General features: G+C 43.1%; 1 long non-coding RNA gene across 1 annotated transcript in view; it reads left to right on the plus strand.

Annotated features, from left to right (window-relative positions):
- Nucleotides 1-23,621, plus strand: part of LOC149868951 (uncharacterized) — a 76,735-nt gene that overhangs the window by 43,844 nt on the left and 9,270 nt on the right. The gene's annotated exons all lie outside the window — the stretch shown is intronic.

Here is a 23,621-nt window from a genome sequence, read left to right on the forward strand (position 1 = left end):
AGATGGAAAACACTCTTATTTTACCCAGCAATTTCCCAGGGGGTTTCACCCTGGGAAAACTCTAGGGGCACATCTAGGTGTGCCGGCACGTGCTTCTTGCAGCATCTCAAACTGTTTGGGGGCAAAATTAGACCCCTGGATATCCAGGGGTCAAAAAACCCCGTAGAGGAAAAAAAAGTGGGGCAGGGACAGTCTGGGACCATGTCCTGAGGCACTTGGAGGCTGGGTCCTCCATAGAGATGCTCTGGCTGCCAGAGCATCTCTGTGGTTAGCTCTCACCCTGGTGCTGAAGAAGCTGCCTGCTTGTGCAGGGCAGGCAGTGTGCCAACCACAGGGAGCTGGATCCAGGCTCCGCTGCCAGTAAGTAAGGTGCCAGGGGCTGGAGGAGGGGGGAGGGGACCATGGGGAGGACCCCCACTGGCCCCACCTGCTCCCTCATCCCCCTGATCTCTTCCCTGCCTGGCCCTACCCCCTGCCTGGGGCCAGCCCCATCCCCCCAACCTCTCCAAGCTCCCTGAGCCCTGCCCTCCTCCCCAGCATCCCAGGGGAAAAAACAAACAAAAAAAATAACCCCTGGCACTTACTGGCAGTTCCAGCTGCCATCTGGGTTACTGGAGCCCTGCCTGCACAGCACAGGGCCGGGTGACAGCCCCAGCCCAGGTCCTGCTAACCCCCACTGCTCTGTGCTGCCCCAGGGAGCTCTGCCAGGAGGCCCCGGAGTCCCCACAGCTCCTGCTTCTACAGTGAGTAGAGATTTTTTTTTTAAAGTGCCGGAGGTTGGGGTTCTGAGGGAAGCCATTGGGGGTGCTGCAGGGGCTGGCAGGGGCTGGAGCAAGGTGGGGCAGCAATCTGGGGGCCTGGGGGAGTAAACGGTGGGTGGGGCAGGGCATGTGGGCCCTGCAGGGGGGGAATAGCCCCTGTGGGGGGGCTCTGGCCCCTGTTGGGGGGCTGTGGCCCCTGGGGGGGCTATAACTCGTGGCGGGGCTGTAGCCCCTGATGGGGTCAACAAAACATATGAGTTTGATGCTTAAAAGCGGTTCGTTTCTCTGGAGGCCACTAAAATCACAGACACACACTCATTAGGTAGCACAAAAATCACAGACACACACTCATTAGGTAGCACAAAAGGTGTATTTGCAAATAGGGTCAGAGCAGAGTCAAAAACTCAGATTACTCTGAACCCACCAAGGAATTTTGCAGGCTGTATTTATCTCTTTCCTCCTGGGCACGTGTGCAGAAACAGGAACTCTTACAGCTCACTTCCATTTCATACAAGCATACATGTGGTTACATCACTACATACATCGCATGTATATTATAATTAACTACTTAAGTATGCAGGGCGGAGAGGTAAATATGCATCAGCTAATTAAGCATGCTCAGAGAGTACTATAGGTCACCAAGAGTTTAAACCCCCCTCCCCTTTCAAGGACACAGTCAGTTGAATTCCAGCTTCTGTAATCTGCATGAGAAAGGCTAGGGAGAAGCTGGGGGAGAGTCTGCGATTTAGTATAAGAAAAGCTGTGGCAAGGCTGGGCAAGGAAAAAAGTTCTTGGCAGTGTTTCTTTCTTATCAGGTGCAAGATGCAAGCTGTGCATTTCTAACAATATTCCATTTCTAACAAGTTCATGAAATAGGTCTTTAGAATTCAGTATATTATGATGATAGAGACACTGCTTTAACACTGTAGATATATCAATAAAATGTTGCCTGACTGATCACTGTCTCTCTGTCTCTCTCACTCTCTCTCTCTCTCTCTCTCTCTCGTCTTTTGTTTTAATTGTGGAGGAACATGGATTTTGAGGTACTTTACAGAGTGACTTCGGGATTTTTTTATCAGAGGTTTTTCAGTTTTCAAATAGAGTTCCTGCTAGGGAGGCCAGTGGCAGGACCCTGCCTGCTCAGAGCTGGCGCCTTGGACCCAGCTGGAGGTGGCTGACCTCCTGGCCAGTTGGGGCCAGGAGGACATGCTTTGACAGTTCAAAGCAGGCCACCACACCAGGAACATCTTCTGGGCAATAGCTGCCCAGATGGCTGGGCAGGGGGCACACATGGCAGCAGTGCCTCACAAAGGCCAATCCTGCAGCCACAGCCCACTGGCAGCTGGCCCAGAGGAGTAGGTGATTCTACTGGCTGTGCAGACCCCATCCAGGTCTGCTGGATGTGCAGCAGGTCACAGCCAGACAGGAGCCCCCATTGCCAGACTGCTGCAGTGGGTAGGGGGTGCAGGGAACTCTCAGGTCTGCTTCAGCAGTCCCACTGGCACAAGAGGTAGTGTCCCCAGGTACCAATTGTCTGGGCCCCAGAAGCTCCTGAGAGTGATTAGCCCTGAGCTACTTGCCAGGGCAGCTTTTTGTACTGATGAGGCCAAGACAGAGCGGCTTTTTATACTGCTAGGAACAGCATAGGTGCTAGCCTTGTGCTCTAGCTACAGATCTGGGAGGAGCCAGGCAGGGTTATTTTGCCCCACGTGGCACAATTTGCTCCACATCAAAGTGCATGTTCAAGCATGTGCACTTAGGCAAAAAGCCCTGGCTCAAATTTGTACTGCTTCTATCTGAGCTGCTGCAAGTGCATGTGCTTGCATGTGTGAACATGCCCTAGATGTCTGTAGCCCTCTGGGTCCAGGTGTCAGGTATGGAGGTTATCTCAGCATGTTCACACTCATTTCTAAGGGCCTAAAGTGTCCAAGGTGTGACAAAATTTTGTCTTCCCTCTTCTACAATGAAAATTCCTCCCCAGATTGGAGTCCCTTGTGACTGCAGATTCTGCTGCCTGCCAGAACCAGTCCTAGGGCTCTCCTGAAAAGCCAACACCAGCATGCATAGCAGACTTTGTGCTGCTACTGTGCCTAGGCTGTGTGTAAGGCAAATGAGGACAGGCTTCGTGTCCCTTTTCCAACTTGTTAATTGTCACAGGGCTCTACACAAGCCTGCCTCCTATGTCAAGAACCTTATGAGTATTCTCGCAGATCCTTTCTATGAAAATAAGGGCACTTTTTGAAGGTCAAACAACTCCATTTGTGACAGGAACCTCTTCATAATACTACAGGAGAGGCTGTGCTTAAGCAGTATTTGGTGTGTATGGGATCATTTGCCAGCTGGGAGAAACAATAAAGGATTCTAGGAGGTCTGGACTCTCTGGTTAGTTTTCCCCTTACAATTTCGAGTAGCATGAAAACCAGATGAAAGACCGCATCTACCAAGTGAAGAAGAAAAAAAATTCTGAATTCTAAAATGAAGGCCAGTAGCCACATCATGGAATATTTGTCACTTTTGTTTATTTGTTAAAGTAAAAGATATCCTGGAAGCGGCTGTCTGGAGCCAGCATTTCATATGTAATGCTTGAGACACTGTATGTGATATGTTAATTACAAAACTTGGTTTTCTTACTTTGTTCTTTGTGGGGCATTTTGTATATGACGGAGTGAGGGGAGTGGATGATCCAAGGCCCCCTGAAATCAATAGCAGCCTTTCCATTTATTGCAGTACACTTGGGATCAGGTCCAAAGTGACCTCCCTTCAGCTTCTGTCTGAGTGTTTAAATAATTAGATCATTGTTGGCAGCTAACAACATTTTTTTCCCTTAATACCTAAGTGCAAGTCAGTGTTCAACAGGCTATCAAAACACAAGTTCCCATTATTGCAAGAAAAGCAGCGTTGTTTAGACTCAGAGTTCAGTGTTAATTTTTTCTTTGTCTGGTTGAAGGGCACAGAAAATAGTGTAAGGGAAACAGAATGCACAGGGCAAGCTGGGTCATGCTTCCCATGTGTCCTGGGGTGATAGCCTGTTCAAGTTTTGCTTTTAAAAAGTTGGGGTGATTTTTCCATTTAGTCTTTCTCACCAGTTCTGTTCAGTTTCCATCCTCTCAAGAAGTCTGCTACTTACCCAGCAGCTCTTGTGGGTCTATTATACTTTAGTCTCTATCTGTTTTGCCCCACCTATCATGGTTTTCCCCTTGCAAGGAAACTACTGAGGAAGTCTGTCACCATTTAACTTTGCTAGCAAAGATGCATAAACACATTCTCCTTCCTTCCTTTTTCATTTCCGTTTGACAAGGTATTTAGCAAATTCATTGGAATCCAACAAGGCTGTGCCATGAGCACTTCTGCCATGTCCTCAAACTTGTAACCTGTGGGCTGTCAACTGTGCACCTTAGCATCTGCACTGTCCCAGCCCCCAGCACGTTGTTAAGTAAACTGTAGTTGCAGTCCTAATGTGGCTGCTGGAGTGGGGCTCAACCAACAGCTAGTAGGTGCAGTGATCTGAATGTGTCCCAGTTTTTTGCTGTAACATATACATTGCACCATGCTGACAGTTGCTTGTTTTTAGCATGGGTAATCACCAATATGTTCTTTTAAGTGAGATTCATAGATGCTGATTACATTTATTGCATAAATTACTTCATTATTAAAATCAGGTCATTTGAGCCCAAAAACCATTAACATGCAAACTATTAACATAATTTCATAAGCTAATAAATCAAGCACAGGAAAAGAATTAAGAGGTTCTTAGTGATAAGTGTTTCTTCAGAGATTAAGGAACACAATTTTCCTATGCATATATTAACATTTTAAGAGTGAATTCATGCAAAAGCAATTTTTTCTGCATATATAAAACTTGTGCTTAATAATCATTATAGTCAGCCTCCAGAACTATTTCAAAATTAGTTGTTATTTTTTTGAAATCAGTATAAAGCAATTTGATGTTGAATCCGTTAGCCTGCTGTGATATACCTGCCTGTAAAATTCTTATCTTCTCATCTTTATCAAACAGCCAAGTCTGAGAATACAACATGCTAGGACAAAGTTTAGAAGAAAAATAACTTACGCTCATCTTTGTTAATGAAATGATCATCCACGGTGAATTTTAAAACCTACTCTCAATCGTAAACGTCACCAGCAAAATTGTAATTCTCTAATTATAATGCATAACTGTGGTTGTCATCGTATAAAAAAAGGTGAATGAAAATGGATTTTATTCCCCTTTCTTATGTAAAGGGCTATGCTATTTTCCAGAATAATATGGTAATGGTCTCTCCTAGTCATTTCATTAACTATATTTAAAATGAGTAATGCAACTCTAATAATTTGGACACAATAATATTGTGCAGGGAAAAAAATGAAGTTAATGAAAACCAGAACATAATAAGTAACAGATGAAAATGCATAGAAATCTTAGCAAGCTGCCAAGCATCCCTGATTTATTTAACTTTTGCATGGTTTTGTCTTCCAGTTTCTCACCTACTCTTCTGGGGTGTTTGATACACCTCACCTTTAACAGTAGACTCTGTATTTGGTTCTAAACCCCAATAAATTATAATGTTCTGTATAATGGTCACAATGCCTGGGATATGTGGCCTCTCAGATCCTCAAAACAGTAACGCCAAGGCCTCTTTCTTCTCCTTGCCCCCTCTTAAAATAATGTCATTCTGTGGTCACTGCTACGTAGTGACGGACTCAACTGAGACAATCCACTTAGCCCCAAGGGGGCCAGAGAATTCCAACAGTAGGAATACTTATCCTGTTCAGAGATAATAGCAGGAAATGGCTCCTTGCAGGCTGTATGTGGCCCACAGACCTCCAGTTGGACCAGCAAAACAGGCCCCCAACATAACAAGATAGGAGCATTATCAGGGTGTTGAAACTTCCACTGCCTCTGACCATACTGGTCTTGTTTTGTGGTCATTAGTGCCAGCCTTACATATCAGGAAATGCAAGCTTAAGAGTAAATTCCCCCAATTTCTTCAGTCCTTTTCACCTTCTCCCAGCTAGTGGAAGCGGTTGCTCATTTCTGTACTACTGGCATCCCTTGAGAAGGGGGATCATCCCAGGAGCAGTGGAGGCCAGCCAGGCAGGTTAACCCTTTCTGCCTGCTCCCCCTGAAAAGACAGCATGGGCAGCCACAGGTAGGCAGTGGGGAAAGGGAGGGATAACTGGGGAAGCCTGGGGGTAGGGCAGAGAGAAGTCTGGAATGGGAAGCGGGGAGGGATTTCTTATCTTTCAGTCCTCCAGGCCCTTGCTGGCTTGAACATGTGGCTGCTCCAAACTTGAGCTAACACTAACACCATCACGATTTGAGCAGTTTACAGTTCAATATGTAACAAGGCCCGTAATGACATATATACCTTCTCTACTGGTGTCATTAACAATTATGTTTAAAAACAACATCATTTATTGAGATTATCTAGTGCTACGAGCAAAAGTCTTCACTGATCTGGCTGGTACTCTTAAGCTTTGTAAGGATTATGAATTGAAGCTGAATAGAATCAGAACAATTCTATTCTTCTGAAGTCTACAAAAAAGGTCTATTTAGACTATGTGGTCAAGCAGTTTTTAAATTATACTTGGTGGAGCTCCAGTGGTTAACAGAACAAATCATTTAGAGATGAGATTTCATGACTCGTGTCTCTCTTTACAAAGTGAAAAACCTAAAAAAAACACTCATAGGTTACTCTTTCCTCCTACAAAATTGATGGATAAGATAGGCAAGGATTTTTGTGGGTGATATCTTTTACTGGAATAACTGCATGGTGAAGAAAAGTGTATTGCATTGGAAATTAGCCTATGTCTATCCCAACCATGAAGTTGGTCCAATAAAATATATTACCCACAAAAATCCCAGTTTCCTAGACCATTAGGACCATGTTACTCCAACACTACCGATAGATAGGATATAATTTTTAAGGACTGTCTGATGGACTAAGCTATTTTGCACTTAGCACATGCACTAAGAGTCTCCACAGACAGAGTTGGTGTAGGGTAGGTGGTGTGCTGTAAATTAAACCCTCTTTTACTTGTATGCTAATTTTCTAATGCAGAAAAGCCCTTTGTGATTTGTTCATGATGGTTTCATTTGCCTCCAAATGAACTAATTTGGAACTGATTTTCTGGAACCCAGCTGAGGAGCTAGAATGCAGAAAACCAAATTCTAGGTAAGTATGCTTGCTTGTTTCCTTTTTAACACACAGCAAAGTCTTATAGCAGTCCTGCACATAAACAAAAGTTGCTTAGACAAACCCACTGTGTTAGAAGTAATTTGTGGATTAGCTGAAGGAAAGTGGTTTGACTAACCATGTACTATGACCAAATATAAGTGTGATCATGATAAAACAAAAAAAAAAAAGGTCTGCTCCTTTCCTTTTGTTTGTTTGTATATATTTTTTATCTCTCTTCACCTTAGACAACAATACAGTTTCCTAGTCATCTGAAGACTGGCTAGATACTCTTTTTTCTCACATACAACACACACCTTTCTCCCCAAACTGACCCTTCCCCTAATTAGGGATGCATGTTTGAACCAGGGAAACTGTTTTCTTCACTGGAAAAGAAGTACTCCTGGAGACACTGTGCACATTGTGCAGCTGCCAAGACAGCTGCGGTTTGTATGCTCAGAAAACTGAAGTGGCAGAGTCCTGTGTTAGCCCTCACATTAACCCTCACAGTGCCTTAGCTATTGGCTGAGCACTGTAGGTTGTGCACAAAGCAGCAAGTGAGCTGTTGGTAGTATCTTGATGAGGTTTGTGATTTGGAAACACTTTATTTACAGGAACTTATATAAAGAAGTACTTAGAGCAAAGAAGTAATAGTCTTGCGACTGTTCTTTGCAAGGGTCTGGTGCCTAACCATGTGTGATATACTGTAAGCCCTTCTGAACATACTATGTCCAGGAAGTGTGGCATTGCAGCAGACAGTCTATCACCCCAGGAAGTTCCTGTTGCCACATGTCCTGGACAATATACGTTTCCAGGAGGATTTACTTTGTCCACAGTTTGCCAGGACTCTTAACAAATCTTTTTTTTTCTACGTTCTGCTTCCAGAAACAAGATGCGTGTTTTATTTGGAGGTGTGTTGTATGTGAAAAATACAGCATTTGTCTACATGCTGTTCAAGTTCCAGCTAACTTTTACCATTTGATAATACTTGTTCAAATTATGCATTTCCCATGAGTCTAAAATTTGCGTCTCAGTCTATAGTGGCAGGGGAAAACTGATAAAGATTTTTTAACAGAAGGTTTTTCATTGTGGAATGCCTTTTGTGGGAAATGGTTGGTTTTGCTGCACTTTTCAACTCAAAATGTAAAAGAAATGCTATTGAGATTTTTTGACATTTTCTAAAAGAAAAATTATTGGTTGATTTTATATCATAATTAAATCTGTATTGAAATTAAATTGATCCTAGTGTGATTTTAAAAAATAAATACTCCAAAACAAAGCATTAAAACTTATCTAAATTACATTTTTTGTTGATCTAATGTTTTAAAAAATTTTGGCCCACGTAAACTTCCAAGCTTTTTTCTTCTTATCCCAATTTAGGAAAGGAAAATTGTCTTCAACCCACCTGTTCTAGCAAGATAAACAAATTCTGCACAGCAGGAAACAAGCATCCTAGTAGTATAAAGCTTTCCAATTTTTTCTGAAATCTTTATTTAATATAAGTGAGTGGATAAAAGCTACTTTCTTTTTTGCTAGCAGTTACAATTTATCAAGATACATTGTAAATAACAGATGTTTTCAAAAGTTCCTAGAACTTGGGTCATAAGGCAAATTTAAATATTCATAAACTTGACAAAGGCATCTAAGCCAACTTGGCACAAACTCCAGTAGCTCTTTCTCCTTGTTAACCTCTAGTGCCCCAGCCACTCTCCCACCCTCCTTGGAAATAATGCTGGTGTGGTGGCATGACCAGCAGTCAGGGGGTTAATAGAGAAGCCCTCTCAGAGCTTCCCCACAGCCACCACTGAATCCAGTTGCCACTGGGGCATTGCAACACTGAATTTGGCATCGCGCCCCCTGCAGCTGACTCTAAGTGCTGCCTCTTTCCATTGCTGGTGCCCTCTTTAACTTGGTGCCTGGGGGTCGTGCCCCCACTGCTAGTTATGATACTGCATCTAAGCCTTTCAGGCCTCTGCTTAGTACAATACAGATAGTGAAGGTTTTCTCCCATCCCTCTCTCCTCAGGTCTGAGTTCAGGGTGGCATGTTCATGATAGACATTATTTACAGGATCAGGATTCAGTTCCCCAGGAACTGAAATGAAAATATGCTCAAGTTGTTTTTTTCATAATGAAAATATTTGCTGAAGTGTTGATTTGTACAGAAACACTTTAAAAATACTGCACTTGTATTTGGACATGATCAGTTATGGTTATTTATAAATATTATAATGAACAATCTCCATTTCAGAAAGGACTGAGGGTTAGGAAATATGGTCATAGGAATAAGAGCGAATGGAAGCTACATAGGATGTGTGTCAGTTCCAGAGATCACACTGGGGAGGAAAGCATAGGTGGGTCTAGCCTGAAATAATGTGCCAGATAGGCAATCAGTCAAGTAGTGATGTTTGTTCAGGGTGACACAATTTTATGGAAATTATGAGACAGTTTTGGATAAACCTGTATTTAAATATGAATAAACCTGGCAGCATTTGGTTAATGAGATTCTTGACAAACGGACTCAACAGTTCCATTGTTGGGATGCAGATGCATTGACTAATGTCAGCCCATTCTTGACAAATGGACCCAACAGATAATTTGTCAGGTACTGAGCAAACTCCTCCCCTCCCAGGCCACCTGCTTCAGCTTCACCACTGCACTGCACTCCCAGTTGACACTGACATCACTGTTCTACTCATTCCTGGCCACTCCACTTGTATGCAGCAACAAAGGGAAGTCAACTTGCTACTTCTCTATTACCTGGTACAGGTAAGTTAAAAGCTTAAGGAAGCAACAACTCTGGAACAGTGCACTGGATTTTTTCCTGGCTCATGAACTACAAACAAAATAGTTAATAAAAGGAACAAAGGGAAGTGGCAGAAACTCCTGCCCTTGTTCTTTCTGCAAAATGGTACAATTGAAAATATGCATCTAGGTAAATGGAAGTTAGGCCCCTGGCAGACTACATTTAAGACATGATTGACCAGTTAATCGCATCTTAAGTAGTAACCCGGCTACATGGTCATGCAATTAATGGTGCAATAAAACAAGGAATAAGCACAAAGTTATTACATAAAATATGTGTAAGAGCTTTATGGCTGGTTTCCATTGCATCCTAAATTATACGGGTGGTAAGGCATTAGCTGTTTGGGGCTCCTATCCTGAAGATTGCATGGGAGTCACCAACACTCAAACTTGAGTGGATTCTTGAGAACATTTTAGGGTTTGCTTCAAGATAATGCAAAGCCAATTCAAGATTTCTCAAAAAGAAAGAATTCCTTCATACTTAATTCTCCTCTTGGTAAAAGAGGTCATGAAAAACTAAAAGGGAAGCAGTCTTGAAACCTAATTTTATTCTGATCAAATTTACCTTCCTACCTCACGATGGAGGCAGTTCTTAAAAGCTGCAAGAGATTTGATAAAAGCCCTATGCATTCAAGATATTTTTTTCCTTAAGTCTTTGGTACTGAGCTCAGCTGGAAAGACTATACATTCTGGCCTGAACAAAATATCCTCTGATCAGCTGAAGAACTCACTGTTCTTGTAGTCACCAGTTAGGCTTCAGGTCACCTGAATGGAGCTAGACTTTAATGATTTAAAAAAACAACCCAGTACCAAGGCAGAGAAGTGAAGCATACCACTCCTGACTATGGCGAATGCTCAGCCAGTGCATGGTCCCACTGCTAAGCAGTTGTAGTTCCAGACATGTTCAACTCCAGCACTCTCTGTGGTCCTTCCCCTTTTGCTCTCTTCACATCTAGTGGCAGAAAACCAAGCTCAAAGTGGAAATGAGGCTTTTTTTAAAATGTTGCAAGCCACCAATCCAGGTTGTCCCTTCTCTCCTTGAAAGACTTGTATTTTATTAAAACTGAAATTTGGCAACCAGAGACTGACCTTAGACATATCTCATCTCCCAGAAAATAGGATGATTCCCTCACCAACACCTTGCCACAGCAATGGCATGGAATGTGTTAAGTTAAAATATGCTCAAATGACCTCAGGAAGAGGAATGTGCCCCATGTCATGGAGAAAGGCAAAACAACCTATGCTCCAATCTTTGCCAATTTGACCAGGTTCTGCCCCAAATCCAGCCACTGGTTTGACTCTGAGCACATGAGCCAGACCCTCCTGGGAAATTTCTATACACCTCTAGTGAAGGAAGGGTGTGGATGAAAAAGGATATGGAGAAGCTGGAGAGAGTCCAGAGGAGAGCCACGTGCATGATCAGAGGTCAGGAAAACAGACTTTATGATGAGAGGCTGAGAGCCATGGGACTCTTTAGCTTGGAAAAGCGCAGGCTCAGGGGTGATCTGATGGCCACCCACAAGTGTCTAAGGAGTGTTCACGAGGATCTGGGGGAACGTTTGTTCACCAGAGCGCTCCAAGGGATGACAAGATAGAACTGTTATAAACTCCTCCAGGACCATTTCAGGCTGGACATAAGGAAGAATTTCTTTACTGTCCGAGCCCCCAAGGTCTGGAATAGCCTGCCACCGGAGGTGGTTCATGCACATACATTGAACGCCTTCAAGAGAAATTTGGATGGTTATCTTGCTGGGATCCTTTGACCCCAGCTGACTTCCTGCCCCTGGGGCTGGAGGCTGGACTTGATGATCTTCCGAGGACCCTTCCAGCCCTAATGTCTATGAAACAGAAACCAAATAATACGTTGAGAGGCGAGGGGAATTTCTTTCTCGCTCCTTCAGAGGACTTTCAAAAGTCCCAGATTATGGCTTCTCCTCCATTACAAGACATCTCTCATCAGAGATGACATCATTTCAGCCCCTTCATGGGGATACTAAATGCTCAAGTCCATGTACCACATACTCTAATTGCTTGTCTAAGGACACATTTATCCGACAGTACATAGATTCAAAGATTCACTGAGTTCTATCGTGAAGCAATTCAGGTTCCTTACCCTCACTAATGTTTTTTCAGAAGGCAATTTTGAAACTTCACTTCTGATTACTATAAACCTTCTTCTGATTTATAGACAACATGGAATGACTGTTTGTATCTATTTTATCTTGCAATGATGTTGTTCTTTAACTTAACAAAACTCCTTTCCTTCCCTGATATTCACCCTGCAAGTGTATTTGCAAAGAGTCATCACATCCCCTCTCAACCTTTGTTTGGCTAAGGAAAACAATCCATGCTCTTTTAACCTCCTCTCATAAGATACTGTCCCCATGCCCCTAACCATCCCAGAAGTTCCTGTTCCAGTTTAAATTAATCTTCTATGAACCTAAGTGACTAAACTAAACATTCTAAATTGGGTCCTCCCAAAGCCACGAATAGAAATACAAATATTTCTCTTCCTCAACTTATATACCCTGTTATATATAACTTAGTATACCCTGACTAATACACCTTTGATTTCCATTAGTCTTTTTCATGGCTGTATGTGATCATGAACCCACTCTCCTTTTTTTTGGCCTCCAGTCTGTGAGTTCCTCTCGTACAGTAAAAGTTCTTGTTGTTTGTCCTTAATTGTATTGCATTATTTCTTTCCAAATTCCTTCATATTGCTTATTGGCTTTCCCCCCAGTGTTTCTCTGCTCCTTTCTTTTTATGTGTTTCTAACCAGCAACTCCAGGTGATGGAAAGATATGACCGTGGTCCTCAATCTTTTTTAGACTCGGAGTAGTCATCATTAAACTTGACGCACCCTTCCAAAAATGCCAGCTCTTATTTTTTACTCATTTTTTGACTACAGAAAAGTAATAGAGCTTTTTTTTTCTGTTGCAAAAAGGTCAAAAAGACTACAACAGGCCAGAATGTTTTTAATACTGTAGATTCCTATTTGAAATCTCTGGGTTTATCTTGTTTACCACCTAACAATGATAATACTGCATGGCAGCCTGTAGGATCTCAAGGCACTGCAGGGTGCCATGGCACTCTGGTTAAGAAGCACTGGTATATGCCTAGTGCAACTCCTGTGCTCCAGCCCTAAGAATCAATTCATTTTACATAGTCTTTCCCCTTTTTTTTCTGTGTAATTTTTGTTAAATAACAGCTTGACAGGTCTTAGAATTCAAGGTTTTCTGCCCTGTTTGACACTGTTTTTAATCATCTTGGATGATATAGGCACCTTTCCAGAACAGGATAAAAGTATGCCAGTAAGGGCTCAGTCACTTGGGGTACAGAGCACCTCAAATTAAATGATGTCAGAATCAGGCCCCAAGATTAAAACTTTTGTTTTAATAACTTCATTTGGATTTTCATTAAGTAAAATACAAAACACTTTTTCAGCAGCACTTTTCAGGACACCTGCAGTAATTCAGTCAGGAAATTAATTTAAGTTAGATTTAATATTCTGAAATTTGTGTTATTGCAACATCATAGTGCTACTGTCCAAAACTGAGTCGGCATAAAGCACAGTGTTACTTGCCAGACTTATGTTAGCATGTATGGTTTAAATGATGACACAAGCAAAACTCTGCTCTGAAATGGACAAATTAAAGATACCAAAATATTATGTTTCCTTTTGCCAATAAGAACAGCTGGCAAGATGGGTTTACTAAATGCAGCTTTAGCCAGCAGACATAGGTTATAATTTTCACAGGCTTTGTCTTTGAAATATGGAATTAACAAAACATTCTCCCCCCCACCCCTTTCAAAATTGGAGGGTTTATATCTTTCATCTGGCGAAATTTAGCAGAAAAATGAAAATAATATCAAAGTTACAGGCACCGGAGGGAGGCTGTTAATGTGGGAACAAAGGGCATTTGGCCAGTGAAAATAATAAAAGACTATGCAACTTTCCCAGTGATGGCTGAAGCCCAATTAGTACTTTCCAACTGGAGCCACAATACTCCTTTCCAGATTATGCGGTTTGGCAAGATGCAGCATGAGTAAACTTACTTTCCTAGAAGGGAAAAATATAATTAACAGAAAAAACAAAGTCATGCAGTATTATGCTCTAAGTAAACAATAACATACCACTGGGTATACATTAAACAGTTGATATATGTACACCTTGGATATACTGAGGCAAAGCTGTGGCTCAGCAGAGAAGGAATCCATCTATTGTCTATTGACCCCACCGCTGGAGTTTGCTGCTGCCTTTATACACTAGTTATTTTCATTTCTTTAATGGAAAAATATAGATTTAATACACATACTTGATTTAATCTCAGTTAAACTAGTGGGTTAAGTTTAGGTAATTTAAAGTAATTTTTTAAGTTTGAAACCTCTGTTTTTGCTACCTTCCTGTTTGGTAAACAACTGATCTACTGTGCTGTTCCCAACACACCATGAGGATAACTTTGTTTTTTACTGATTCTATTAATTGAATGCAGAGATTTAACTCGGTTAATAATGACCAGCATAGTTACAGCCCAGTCATACTTACCCTAGAGTACATTCCGCACACCCTCGCAGTGGTATAAGTCCTGAAAGTCCTTTCTACCCTTTTCTGAGTGCTGGATTTAAGGTTGCAACCCACAGCAAACTGGAGGTGAACTGATTGCTGATTTTTTCAATAGCATTTTAAATAAAATCTGACACAGGAGGACAGCACATTAAGTTGAAGGCCAAAATGAGGGGAAACATGTAAAAAAAAAAAGCAAGAGTGTAGACTATGGTAGCATAATAAAAACAGTCCTGCTGAGACATCTGGTTATTGCTCTTGCAATGACACTCTTCATAAAAATGCAGGGCAATATGCCAGAAGGAAGATTGAGAAAAAGGAGGAAAAGAAAAGAAAGCTTCAAAAAAACATGGAACCAGTCCTGTCAGAGGCTTGGACCACACACCTGAAACAATTATTGACTTATAGTTCCATTACAGGATGTATTCATTTGACAGGCATATCCCACTATTGCCTCCACAGCCCCTGCCCTCTCCATCCCCTGCCCCCCCATCCCATTCTCCCATTCTCAGATCTAATTTCATGTATTTCTAATGTAATTTAAGTTCATAGTTCTGATAATGTATGGAAACACATACAGTTGGAGCTCTTTCAAAAGTAAACTTCTTCAGAAGGGGAGCAGATCGGGAGTATGCAGTAGCTGTTAAGATTCAGACAATGACGTGGATGAGTCCGGAGCATTATAAAAGTAGCAAAGTTCGCCAAAGACACCAAACATTGGGTAAACCAGAGGGATAGGCTGGTGATCCAGGCCAACCTTGACAGGCTCAGAAAATGGGTGGATAAAAACCTGATGACATTCAATATGCAAAAATGCAAGGCACTCCACCTCAGGGGGGAAAAAGAAACCGCATCACGCTGATAGGCTTGGCAGTGCTACACTTGCTAACACTACAGCTGAAAGGGACTTGGGGATCGTGATTGACCACAAGATCAATATGAGCCACCAATGTAATGTCACAGGTGGTAAAGCAAATAAAACTCTGGCTTGAATCCATAGATGCTTCTCAAGCAAATCTCAGGATGTCATTCTCTTGCTGTTCTCGGCCTTGGTGAGGCCACAGCTGGAATACTGCATCCAATTCTGGGCTCCACAATTTTAAAAGGATGTGGAAAACCTTGAGAGAGTCCAGAGGAGAGCCACACATGTGATCAGCGGGCAAGAGATCAGGCCTTATGATGAGAGGCTGAGCCATGGGACTCTTCATCCTGGAAAAGCGCAGGCTCAGGGGGGGCTTAGTGGCTGCCTATAAATATATAAGGGGTGTACATCAGGATCTGGGGGAATGCCTGTTCACCAGTGCACCCCAAGGGATGACAAGGTCAAACAGTCACAAACTCCTCCAAGACAGTTTTAAGCTGGACATAAGGAAAAACTTCTTTATAGTTCGAGCCCCCAAGGCCTAGAATAAACTCCCTCCAGAAGTGGTGCAAGCACCTACCCTGGACTCTTTTAAGAAACATTTGGACACTTATCTTGCTGGGATTCTTTGACCCTAGCTGACTTCCTGCCCCTGTGGCAGGGGGTTGGACTTGATGATCTTCCAAGGTCCCTTCTAGCCCTAACGTCTATGAAATCTATGAAATCTCTTTGAAATCCCCCTGCTGGCTGAGCTATTCTGAGACTATTTAGAAGATATTTTTCTAGTGGTGCTTACTTGCCGATTATCTGCTTTTTCATTATTAAGTGAACTGTTATATTACGTTCAGTGGACTACAGCTATTTAGTTGTGTGTATGCATTTTATATGTATGTATGTACATGTATATATAGAGTAGATGCTGGTTTTTATGGTCTCATTTTTCCTTTAATTATTAGTACAACTTGATTCTGATTGAAAGCAGTAATACAATATATCACCCATTACACTTTTTAATTTCTGTGTGACAGGTATATCTGTAAAGCCTTTTGCTTTAGTATTGTGGAATAAGGCTAGAATATCCTAAATGGAAGAGACTAAAGACGAAGCTGTATTTGAGAGCTACAGCTTAACAAATACACAGGTACTAACTTCAACTAGCAAAACAAATGGGGTGGAAGTAGGGACAGGTATCACCTTCAGACCACTTTTGTTACACTGGTAACCCCAACAACCCTTACATTTTAAATGTAGTAGAATGGAGACCTGCATGTGTGCTTGCACTTGCCAAAAAATTTCTCAAAAGGTAATGAAGCAAGCTCAATGTAAATAACCTCTTTTGACATGAGTACCAATTAATTTACACTTCTGAAGCCACAGTTTACACATGGTGATACATTTTCCCTTACCCCTGAAAGCCACTACACCCACATTATAAAAGGTATGAAACTTATTTACTTAACATTATACTAGCCCATGTTCTTGAATCAAGAGGGATTTCTAAGAAATACAGAACAAACTAAAATTTGCTATTAAAGGTTCAGCAGGGCAGCTGTATTTATTATATTTACCTGTATTTACCTTAAATCCAGGTAGAGGGGGCTTTTACCTCTTGAAATGCATAGCTCATACTAAACATGAACTGGATCAGCTCTTAGACAAAAGAAGCTAAGAAATTTTACATTATAAGAAAAATAAATCCTCCAAATTTGCTAACAAATGTGCAAAATAGTGCTCAAAGTGTATACAGCCCAACATCCAGAAACTATTATAACAACAGCATGGCATAGTAGGTGAAGCTCCTAATTATGTACGTATTAACTTTCTTTTGATTTTCTATAAATAACTGAATAATCTTGAAGAGAAGCAGAATCCTACTGACATGCAGAAGTATGAACAAGTACCCAAATTCCCCAGATGAACAGAAAACATACTAAAACAAAACAATATACACCTCCATGCCCAAAGGGAGGTAATCCCAACAAGGGTCAAAGGGAGCAGGAGGGCACATAAACCCCCATGGCTCACTAAGAGCATCCGGGAATGTCTCCTTGCTAAAAGGGAGGCATATACCCAATGGAGAGATGGGGTCATCACCAAGAAGGACTATGTTACAGTCGCCCGAGGATGTAGGGGGGCAGTCAGGAGGGCCAAGGCAGAGATGGAGATAGGACTAGCTTCCCGGATTAAGGACAATAAGAAGTCCTTCTTCAAATACATAGGGGGTAAAAAGAGGGTCCCGGGTAATGTGGGGCCCCTGCAGGACACGATGGGCAACTTAGTCATCACGCCAGATGATAAAGCTAACATATTTAACGATTTCTTTGCCTCTGTCTTCCTAAGTAGGGACCAGTTCAGCCACCTCCCTGCTGGGCCCCCCTCGGGCCCCGGGAGAGACACACCTGGGCCAGGGGTTAGCGAGGAGTTAGTTAGGGTACTTCTGGAGAGGCTGGACGTGTTCAAGTCCGCTGGTCCGGACGATCTTCACCCTAGGGTTCTACAGGAACTGGCCGAGGTCATTGCAGGACCCCTGGCGCGGCTCTATGAGCACTCATGGTGCTCTGGCGAGGTGCCGGAGGACTGGAAGGGGGCCAATGTGGTCCCTATCTTCAAAAAGGGAAAAAAAGAGGACCCGGGAAATTACAGGCCAGTTAGTCTTACCTCAATCCCGGGTAAGCTCTTTGAAAAAATTATCCTGGCACACATCCAGGAGGGCCTTGCGGGGGAATGCATGCTCAGGGGCAACCAACATGGGTTCATCAGTGGCAGGTCTTGTCAGACCAACCTGGTGGCCTTTTACGATCAGGTCACCAAATCATTAGACGCAGGGGTTGCTGTGGATGTAGTCTTTCTGGACTTCCGGAAGGCTTTCGACACTGTCTCTCACCCTGTCCTCATCAAAAAGCTGGGAGACTGTGGTGTCGATGCCCACACGGTCAAATGGGTCGCCAACTGGTTGGAGGGCCGCACCCAGAGGGTGGTAGTGGATGGGTTCTTCTCGACCTGGAAGGACGTGGGCAGTGGGGTTCCGCAGGGCTCGGTCCTCGGGCCCACACTGTTCAACATCTTCATCAGTGACTTGGATGACGGGGTAGAAAGCACCCTGTTCAAGTTTGCTGATGACACTAAGATGTGGGGGGATGTGGGTGCACTAGAAGGGTGCAATAGGCTACAAGCTGACCTTGACAGGTTGCAACGGTGGGCGGATGAGAATAGGATGGGGTTTAACACTGATAAGTGCAAGGTGTTGCACATGGGGAGGAAGAACCGGCACCACACTTACAGGTTGGGGAACTCCCCTCTTGCCAGCACGGAGACGGAAAAGGATCTTGGAGTCGTCATTGACTCCACGATGAACATGGGCCGGCAGTGTGGGGAGGCAGTCAAGAAGGCCAACCGTTACCCTGTCATGCATCCACAGATGCATCTCGAGCAGGTCCAGGGAGGTGATCCTCCCCCTCTATGCGGCACTGGTCAGGCCGCAGCTGGAGTACTGCGTCCAGTTCTGGGCGCCACACTTCAAGAGGGACGTGGACGATATGGAAAGAGTCCAGAGGAGGGCCACTCGTATGATCAGGGGTCAGCAGGGCAGGCCTTATGAGGAGAGGCTACGGGACCTGAACCTGTTTAGCCTCCACAAGAGAAGGTTAAGGGGGGACCTTGTGGCCTGCTACAAACTGGTCAGGGGGGATCAGCAGGTATTGGGGGAGTTCCCCCGTGCGCTGCCAGGAGTGACCAGGAATAACGGTCACAAGCTGGCGGAGGGTAAGTTTAGATTAGATATTAGAAGGCGCTACTTCACAGTCAGGGCGGCTAGGGCCTGGAACCAGCTTCCAGGGGAAGTGGTGCAGGCTCCTAGCCTGGGGATTTTTAAAAGGAAGTTAGATGAGCACCTTGCCGGGGTCATCTGACTCCGGTGCTCTTTCCTGCCAAGGCAGGGGGTTGGACTAGATGATCTACCTAGGTCCCTTCCGACTCTAGCTACTATGAAACTATGAAACTATGAAACCTTTTGAGAACGTCCTTATTTCAAAATATATGTAATAAGATACTGAAAAAGAATGAAACTGACAAAGCTACAGACTGTCCTGAATACTCCATCAATTTGATAAAAAATGTTCTAATCCCATATCTCTGTGGACACAAAATGCATAATTAAAAGTACCCCCACACAACACACCATACTTACTCTCATATCAGACACACCTTTCCCCCAAAAATTAGTCATCCAAAATTGTGTGTGTGTGTGGGGGGGGGGGGTGTTTTAAGTGAGAAAGTCAATTTCTGCACTGGAATGAAAGCATGAAGATGCTGGAGCTGCCAGAGGCTGTGCTGCCTTCCACAGCTCATGCTAGAGGGACTGAGTCCAGTTCATTGTCACTCCCCCTCTCCAGTTTGGCTGTGGTTGTGACAAGTTTAAAGCTTGAGCTGTGGAGTTGGAAGAAAAAGCATGAGTGACACATTCCTGGGAGCATTCAGCCATGGTGAGTATGTGTTGTATCAGGGAAGAAAGACTGTGGAAACTATTTTTTTTTTCATTCTGTCTTCCGCAAACAGAGAACACATCTTATTTGGGCGGGGGTGGGGGGAGATGCAAGAAAGTATGGTACTTTTAACAAGGCTACAGTAATCCCTATCCCACACCTCCGTTCCCCAACACTATACCTAGACTCCCGGCGGCCCCAAGAGAACTTTTAGTATCAGGCCCCCCTCTGCCAGAGATAACAATAATAATGATAATTGAACAAAAAATTACCATTTTTGGGCCCACTTTCTGTCTGGCTCCCGAGCGGCTGACCGGTTCACCCATGCCTGTGTTTGGCCCTGCCCCTCCCCCTCCAAAAAAAAGTACTAGAACTGCATGCCTCTACCCTCCCCACATTTCTTCCTAATAAAGATAAGAAAATTCTTACTAATTTGTTTAGCAGAAATTAGTCCTCTGTTCCCTGTAGTCACGCATATCAATAAATCTGGTTTTATATATCACAGGACATCTAGCAATATAATAAGCTTAACTGTTATTCAGTAAAATAGTTATTATAATTCCTAAAAGATTTAGGGTGGAATTTTCAATCATTAGAATTTGGGCTTGTAAATCACTTGGATATTTTTGAAATCCTCATTTTTAATCTTTCCCTAAAACTTTACCTCATGTACAACATTCAGCTCCCTATTTCAGGAAGCTACTGATTTGTAATGTACAAGTACCCACAGTAGAGTTCTTAAAAACTGATACATGTCCAAAAGGTTGCAGTCATATCTAAATATCTTTCAGGTAATACAAAGGAATTTAAATAACTCCTGTAAATCAGACTTTGCCCCACTGAACTTTAGATATATTTTAGAAAGTCTGTTGAAATCTGCACAGCTGATTTAAAGTTCCTCGTATCAATGCACTCCTTTTAATTATATTTTGCATCCTACAGCAGTAATAAACAGTATAAATGTAAGTACAGAGTGAAACTTAGTCTCTGTAAGCAGGATAACTAGCTGGTTAAAAATCTTGAATTTTCCTAACGCCACATAATATAGCACAATCCATATCAGTAAACCTAAATATTTTTAAGTGGACTATATACTAAAAACCTCCTAAAGACTGGTATGGACTCATCAGTATTCTACAGTTTTAGGATCAAGTTCAATTTCAGTTCAAGCACTTCCTCTTACAGCAATAGAAGGTGACCCAAGCCTTTCATGATTATACCATGACAAGACTTAGCAGCCCAAGTCAAAATGGAATGATTTCTAGAATATTGCTTTTGAATACTTAATGTATCCATGAAAGCTTATGCCAAACAAGCAAACAAAAATGCCACCGGGATTACATGAGTAAAATAAAAAATATGGTCAGCGGTCTAAATCACTAAATTGTATCTTTTCCCCCTAAATGACTATGTGCACAATACCACAATTTAACCATTACAGTTTATGCTAAATGTTATGTTAAAGTCCTTGTGAAATTTTCTTATTGTATACTACATCATGTGTGGTGCATTCAGTGCGCTGGATATTTCCCCCAGCAACATTTCTGTTTGTTTTCTGCTGGTTTCAGCTTATACAAAGCCTATACTACCCTTGAAACAAGCATGCAAAAACCCCAGTCATATGCTATAACAAATAGCTTTCTCTGTAATGATGGTAGTGTTTTTTTCAGATGCATGTCCACAAAACCAGAGCTCTCCAGTACCCTTTTAACCCAATTAAGTTAGCTTAACATGACTGTAAAGTCTTTGAGATGTAGTTAGTCATGTTAGTTTTAAGTTAGGCAGAAGGCAGGGTGGATTTGTACTTTATAGACAAAGTAAATCAAAGATCTTTGGCATAAGCTTTCATAAGCAGAGGACTTCCAGAATCTGATGAAGAAAGCCCCTGGTTACGAAAGCTTATTTATGCTATACATTTCATAGATTTCATAGACATTAGGGCTGGAAGGGACCTCGGAAGATCATCGAGTCCAGCCCCCCACCCAAAGGGCAGGAAGTCAGCTGGGGTCATAGGATCCCAGCAAGATAAGCATCCAATTCGCTCTTGAAGGTGTTCAATGTAGGTGCTTGAACCACCTCCAATGCCAGACTGTTCCAGACCTTGGGGGCTCGGACAGTAAAGAAATTCTTCCTTATGTCCAGCCTGAAATGGTCTCACAGTAGTTTATGACCATACATTTTGATTTAGTTAATCTATAGCCTCCTGTACATGTTACAGGTGCAAAGTAACTATCACACAATAAAACCTTCTAACCAGCTATAATGTTAGACCTTGAAAAAGTGTATTAACTTTATAGCTGGTTGCTATCAAGCTTTAATTTGCACATGGAGCAGGGTCTCCTTTACAGCTGGGAGCCCATCAGCTGCCATGATCCCCAAGGCCCAGGGGTGTGTAAAAAACCCCAGGCCCACATAGGACTCTGTTCCTGGCTATGCCTCATAGAGCTCTGGGTCCTGGCTGCGCATGAGGCACAGCTGGGAGCAGGAGCCCTGTGAGTTGCAGGACACTGGGTCCTGGCTGCACGTGGCCCCCATGACTGGGAGCCCTCTCAGCAAGGGGGCGGATCCCAGCCATGGGTGTCTGCTTCTTGCAAATACAGAGAGAGCCCAGGATCAGGCTCCCCCTACACGGGCAATAAGATGCAATTGGTTCTGATGCATGATCCCACAATCGCCCCTCTTGTCATCCACACGTGGCATGCCAGGAGACGCAACTGTGTGGATCAGGCATTGAATTCATTTGGGCCTTTACTTACATGTATAGTGGGGGCCTATAAGGCACAAATCTACCCTACCTCCTGAAAAGTCTTTGACATACCAATTCTGCAATTCTCCTTTCACAAGGAATGCCACAAAGACAAAAGAAATTTGACACAGCTGTGTCCCCGATATGAGCTACCTATTAATTTGCTTCAGTTTTAAATTAGTGAGTGCCACAGTAATTGCAATGATTCTATACTTTGTGATTTTTTGTGTTCAAATAAACATATAACTTCAGTGTTTTCCTATGCATCTTGAATTATGTACTTGACAGTAGAACATTGTATGTGACTGTGTGTGTGTGTGTTCATATATGTACATATCTATACGTATATATTAAGAACATTATATATCATCTTAATCATGGGCAGGCAAAATGTGTCCTGTGGAGGCACTTTCATTTGGCCCGCAGGACCCACCAATGAACTGTACCTCACCCAGCCCTTCCATCCACAAGGGTGGGAACAAGGCACCTAGGTATACACCCCGCCTCTCAACGCACCCTATTGTGCCTCACTCCCACCCTTATGGACAGCAGGGCCTGGCTGAGCCAGCATGCAGCATCCAGGTAGGGATGCTGCTGCTGCAGCCTCTGGGGGACAGGCTCAGGTTCTCTGGACTCCTGCTTGCTCCGGGCAACAAGTGGGGAAGTGGCAGGGGTGGGGTTGCGCGCAGCCTCTGCTGCCGGCTGCACCAGCAGGCAGGGTACTCTGGGCACTCAAGCCAGGCATGCAGCGGCACGTGGCTCCAGCCAGCACTGCACATGTGGGGGAGGAGTACAGCCTACCTGGCCCACCTTTATTGCGGGAGCTTCGTGTGGCATGCATGCAGCTCCCAGCACTCCATGTTATTAACAAAAATCTTATGTAAAGGCAGGCTGAAAACAGTTTTTTGAGCAACTCTGCTAGCCTGATGCTTCCCCTCTTAACATTATCCAGCGCCATGTTCCCAGTAGCCAGTTCTTCATCTACCTTACAAGTCTTGTATTAATACCATCTCCTCAAGGTTAATTAATATTTTCCCATATGACCCAAGTCAGATGCTTTACTGCAGTCCTGACAGATGAGCTGTACCATATTTCTTTTGTCAAGAAACTCAGTTATATAATCAAACAAGACAAGCAATTAATGTGGCATGATCTGCCTTTAGCACGTCTACATTGCATTGTATTCCATTTACATCTGTGACTTTATTATTTCCTCACATTTAAAATA

The sequence above is a fragment of the Crocodylus siamensis genome, chromosome 3 (genome assembly GCF_052110815.1).
Source record: "Crocodylus siamensis isolate JL-2025a chromosome 3, ASM5211081v1, whole genome shotgun sequence".
NCBI classification, from domain to species: domain Eukaryota; kingdom Metazoa; phylum Chordata; order Crocodylia; family Crocodylidae; genus Crocodylus; species Crocodylus siamensis.